Source organism: Camellia sinensis, chromosome 7 (genome assembly GCF_055761805.1).
Source record: "Camellia sinensis isolate YWXY chromosome 7, ASM5576180v1, whole genome shotgun sequence".
Lineage (NCBI taxonomy): Eukaryota > Viridiplantae > Streptophyta > Magnoliopsida > Ericales > Theaceae > Camellia > Camellia sinensis.
Genome location: NC_138967.1, coordinates 119,140,893 through 119,146,983, shown reverse-complemented (window position 1 = coordinate 119,146,983; position 6,091 = coordinate 119,140,893). Strand labels below are relative to the sequence as shown.

General features: G+C 38.2%; 1 long non-coding RNA gene across 1 annotated transcript; it reads left to right on the top strand.

Annotated features, from left to right (window-relative positions):
- Window positions 1–526: 526 nt before the first annotated feature.
- On the top strand, window positions 527–1,451 carry LOC145795280 (uncharacterized). Its single transcript, XR_014335907.1, has 2 exons — window positions 527–919; window positions 1,072–1,451. It is a non-coding gene; the product is annotated as an uncharacterized LOC145795280 (long non-coding RNA).
- The last annotated feature ends 4,640 nt before the right edge of the window (window positions 1,452–6,091 follow it).

Sequence of the window (6,091 nt, the reverse complement as noted above, 5' to 3'; positions counted from 1 at the left end):
AGAGAGAGATAGTGATGTAAAAAGTGACGTAAAAAGTAACTTTTACGAATTGATATACGCACAATCCACTCGAGTACAAGAAGTGACGCTTGAGCGTCCAGACACAAAAATGATTACCGCCCAAATGAAAAAAGTGACGCTCAAACGCCAAGACACAATGAAAAAGGCGTCACCGCTTGAGCGCAGGAAGTGACACTCAAGCATAAGAATGGCCGCTCAAATGCATGGCCGCTCGAGCGCATGACCGCTCGAGCGTAAGAAACACCGCTCGAGCGTAGAATACACTTTCCCAGTAGTTTTACAGGCCTGCAAAAATACTAAGAGTTCACAATGGCCGCTCGAGCGCAATAAGTGATGCTCGAGTGTAAGAGAAAAATTATGGGCAACAAGGTTTTTTGAAAAACAATGTACCAACCTGTTCCAAGCACAACCAAACACAACTCGATAGCCAAACTCAAGAAGGAAATAGAGGCATAAGACAAGAACAACCATACAAAACCAAGAAATCCAAATCCAAATCCAAATGGGTCAGGTCTAAACTAGAATCACTATAAGTACACAAATCGAAGAGGTCGATTCAACAATCGAAATCAAGGACGACAATCTTTATATGACTCTTCTAGATCTGCTTGTCAAATTTGTGAAAGATTGTTACATCTGGCCTTTGATTGCTGGTATCGTATGGATCCTAATTTTCATCCTCATTTATCTTCCTCTTCTCACCACCATTTTTCTAGGGCATATACTGCATCTGTTCCTTAGAGTTTTCCAAATTCCTCTGCTCCTCCATGATATCTTGACTCCCCAATCACAAATTATTTAACTAATGATTTGTCAAATTTTCATTAGTACCAGTCTTACCAAGGCCAGGAACAAGTTGAAGTTGGTAATGGTTCATCCGTGCCTATTCAGCACATTGGTAATGGTCTCTTACATACTCTTCAGTTTGCTTTTCATCTTAAAAATCTTCTTCATGTTCCTTCAATTTCAGCCAAGTTACTATATATAAATCAACTGACCAACGATCATAATTGTGTTGTCATATTTGATGCTGATACATTTCTTATTTAGGGCAAGCACACGAGCCAGGTCCTACATAAAGGAACTAATGTTAATGGCCTCTATCAATTTATTGCTTCACCTTCTCTGCCATTATCTTCTATTTCTGCACAGGTTCATCAATCTCCTACTACTACAACTATTACTCCCATCTTTAACTTCCTTTGGCACCAAAGACTGGGGCATCCTTCATAACGGAAAATACATCATCTAGCTATTCACCTACCAAATAAACGTACTCTAAATAAAATGTTGACTTGTACTGGTTGTCAGGTGTCTAAAATGTATAAATAAACTTTCAAGTTGTCCAGTACTTCAATTGATTATCCTTTTTCATTGATTCATAGTGATGTATGGAGTTCACTTTATTATAATAATACTACTTTCAAATTTTATGTGTTGTTTATTGATGATTTTAGTCGGTTTACTTGCATTTACCCTTTGCATTACAAGAGTGAGGTCTATTATAAGTTTTTAGCTTTTAAGGCCTATGTTGAAAATCAGTTTCATACTACTCTCAAAATTCATAGGACTAATTGTGGCACTGGATTTTTCAATAAAAATTTTGACTCTTTTTTGACATCCTAAGGCATTATTCATCAAACCAACTATCCTTATACTCAAGCTCAAAATGACATTTCTGAAAGAAAGCACAGATGCATTATTGACACCGCCATAGCTTTGTTTCACCATTCCTCTCTTCCTTTACTTTACTAGTTTGATGCAATAGTTGTGGCTGTCTTTTTTATCAATCGCAAGCCTACTACTGTACTTCATAATAAATCTCTTCGTGAAATATTTTTTCATTTCATTCTAGATTTTTCCTATTTTAGATTTTTTGGCTACTAATGTTTTCCATGGCTCAAGCCATACACTACTCATAAATTCCAACCAAAATCTATGTCTTGTGTTTTTTTAGACTATCATCCCGTTATGAAAGGATATAGATGTCTTGATCCTCTCACTGGTAAGATCCATGTTTCAAGACATGTGCTTTTTAATGAACATTGTGTTCTTTTTTCCAAAAACTTTTATTCTACTTCTTATTCCTCCTCTCATGTGTCCACTTTTACTTCTTTTTGTGGGGTTCTTTATCTATTTCACCTTATCTTTCATCTTAATCTACATTTACTTCTTCTTGCACCTCTTTACCTCAATCTGCATCTACTTTTTCTTTCAAATCCTCTTCTTAGGCCTTTTTTCTGTGTTCTCCTCCTGCTTCTAACGCAATTCCCATCAATTCTCACTATTGATTTACCCATCTCTCACTACCAAAAAAAATGTTTTTGGCGACGGCAAAACGCCGTCGCAAATACTCCGGTACGCCGTCTCAAAAGCCTTTTGCGACGGTAAAATCTCTTTTTGCAACGGCAAGTGGGGGTTGCAAAAGGCCTTTAGCGACGGGAAGTGCCGTCGCCATTGTTTTAGCGACAGGAAAATTTCTCTTTTGCGACGGCAAATTTCTGTCGCCAATAATGGATAGAAATCTGGGTTTTTTTGTGACGGCACAGTCTTGCCGTCGGTAAAAGAGGTTTTTCCGACGCCAAAAATCTCGTCGCTAAAAAGTGTCGTCGATTTTGGCTATAGTCGACGGCAACGTGAGCCGTCGCTAATGACTATTCTCGACGGGAATTATACCGTCGCTAAAGCCTTTTTGTATTAAATTTCGTACCTTTTGCGATAGTAAGGTTGCCGTCGCAAAAAGCCTGGTTTTTTTTTTTTTGTGACGGGGTATTCTGCCGTCTCAAAAAAATTAAAAAAAAAAACCCCTGTTTACAAATTATTAAAAATATAAAAATCACCTGTATTAAATGAAAAATAACTAAAAAAAAATCCAAAAATTACATAATAATATAAATACATACATAAACAAAAGTTGACAAATGATGAAAATTCATAATGTTGTTCCATTCATAACAATACATAAATAAAAATTCATAACAATAAAAATTATGCGACTACATAATGTCACATAATACATACATAATGTTGTTCACAAATTTAAATAACATAAATCAAAATCAAAACCAAAAGTTTTCGTCTTGATTCTTTCGTGGGTTACAAAAACAGAAGTTCGTCATAATCTTTACACGCCCGCACTCCACAAGAAGCAAACTGCTACTCAGGAAATATCTGGAAAAAAAAAATAAAAATAATTAATAACAATATAATGGTGTTAATATTTTAATTACAGAAAAATATAAAAAAAAATTAACTACTATATAATTAGAAAGATAGTTTAGTAAATAATTTTGACTAGACCGAAATCCGACTCTAACTCCCAAACCGGGAACCCGATTCGAGCCCCGTCTTCTCCCACAAGTCTCTCGTGCCTAGGCGGTCGTGTGTGCCAAGTTTTGTGCTAAACCGAATCCGTTTGGTGATTTTGGGGCATTAACACCTCGAATTCAAGTTTTTTAAGGAACTAGTTTGCCTAAAGTGAAATCCGGCTCTAACTCCCAAACAGGGAACCCGATTCGAGCCCCGTCTTCTCCCACAAGTCTCTCGTGCCTAGGCGGATGTGTGTGCCAAGTTTCGTGCTAAACCGACGCCATTTGGTGATTTTGGGGCGTTAACTCCTCGAATTCAAGTTTCTTAAGGAACTAGTTTGCCTAAAGTGAAATCCGGCTCTAACTCCCAAACTGGGAACCCGATTCGAGCCCCGTCTTCTCCCACAAGTCTCTCGTGCCTAGGCGGACGTGTGTGCTAAGTTTCATGCTAAACCGATGCCGTTTGGTGATTTTGGGGCGTTAACTCCTCGAATTCAAGTTTCTTAAGGAACTAGTTTGCCTAAAGTGAAATCCGACTCTAACTCCCAAACCGGGAACCCGATTCGAGCCCCGTCTTCTCCCACACGTCTCTCGTGCCTAGGCGGTCGTGTGTGCCAAGTTTCGTGCTAAACCGACGCCATTTGGTGATTTTGGGACGTTAACTCCTCGAATTCAAGTTTTTTAAGGAACTAGTTTGCCTAAAGTGAAATCCGGCTCTAACTCCCAAACCGGGAGCCCGATTCGAGCCCCGTCTTCTCCCACAAGTCTCTCGTGCCTAGGCGGTCGTGTGTGCCAAGTTTCGTTCTAAATCCGGCTTTAACTAGTCTCGTCTTCTCCCACAAGTCTCTTAACTTAGAATGCAAAGATACATTTTAGCTTAGAATGCAAAGATACATTTTATACCTGATTTTCTAGTGGTGGTGTATATGGATTCTCGTCTTCTGCAGATTCCCTAAATGCCCGGTGGCCACTCGATGCATCAAGAACCTATGTTAGTCAATGCATAATGTCTTAATCATATTCGAATTTTATACATAATCTTCAGTGAAAATTAAACTATCAAACAATTTAATTTATATGGAACCTGTCTGTTGGGATCCACACTCGCCCCTTGTGACACAAGGGCCATCATCTCAGCTCTCATCTGCTGTAAATGTGTAGAGAACTATGCTCGCAGCTCCTCCCTCAACTCATCCCTTAGCTCTGCACGAACCTGCTGCGTGATTTGATCAATAGTCGATGGCTGGGGTGTTGACTTTGATGGCCCAGCACCATCTTTATACACCGATCTCCGAGGCACAATTCTCCCGTATGTGCGACAATATCCATGTCCGTCATGACCTATCAACTCATGGAAAATGGCATTCCTAGCCTCCAAAGTCCGACCATCCTCAGGTAGCATAGAGAGTTGACGATTAAACTCATCATGTATTGAATAAGACATACAAGTATATGCCAAATTAAGATGGTTGACACACAAAAAATAAACTTTAAATACAATCAAAGGTGTTTGGAAACTACCAAGGTCTAGATAACCTCTGGGTCATCTACTCTACGTGTCATAAGCCAAACATTCATCTTATCAGTAGACTCCCCCTTACTGGTCATCTATATTTTTTTAGAAATATAAAAATTAGAATCCAAATAATTTGTAAATATACAATGTTTATTTATATACAAAAATAAAACAATAAAATGTAAACCTCATGCCGTATCTGAGAGAAAGTAGTACGCCCTGTGGTATGAGCTATGCCGTGAGCTCACCGATTTTTAGCATTCCTACTTGCAATTTTCTATAACAGGTTCAACAAATGTAAGTATGTAAATATGATTTGTATGTTTACATATCATAAATATAACTTATTTGTATACCTTAGCATCGGAAGTACGCCAATACTCCACAAGTTGTTCCCACTGGCTTGGCACAATGTGCATAGGAACATCATCCTTCAGATTAGGATCAGAACTTCTAGGCTTGAAATACTTAGCCTTAATCTTGTTCTTGTGATCCTTCCATATGCTATTGCAGTTTTTCATGCAAATTGGCTTGTACTCCTCTGGACATATACTCAAATTGTCCTATAAAACACAATTTCAAAGTTTAAGGCTAAGTATAACACAAATTTAGAATTTGAATTTGTGGACAAAAATATACTTTTACCTTCACATCCTTCCAGATAGCATCAACAATATCATCAGGCACATTGTTCCAGCCAAGAAAAGTAAGAGGAACAATGTTACCATTCCGCACAATAATGCCAAGTTGAGTAGTTAACTTGGCCACGTTATCCCCTATTGGGCAGTAATTTGCATCAAATTGTATGTCCAGCTTTTTACCAGTACCCCACTCTTTAATGCCCTTGGCACATCCTCTACCACGCCTAGTCGAGGTTAATGAAGAACTAACATGACCTGCGAGATACAATAACAATAAACAATATGCAATGGTAATAAATAAATGCAAATTTAAATAATGTGAATACAAATCATATCAAATAAACCTGAGGTGGGCTGTGAAGAAGTCGAAGGGTCTGCAAAATACAATGAGAATAAACAAATTATATTTAATGAGCATAAATAAATGTATGTTTAAATAATTTTCATACAAATCAAAGCAAATTTATATACCTACGGATGGCTCATAAGCTAATGATGATAGCTGTTGTGGTGCCACTGATGGTGGACGCACCGATGGTATGCGTGGAGGCTGAGTACATGGTAGCTGCTGTGGTGCCACTGATGGTGGTCGATGCGGTGGTACT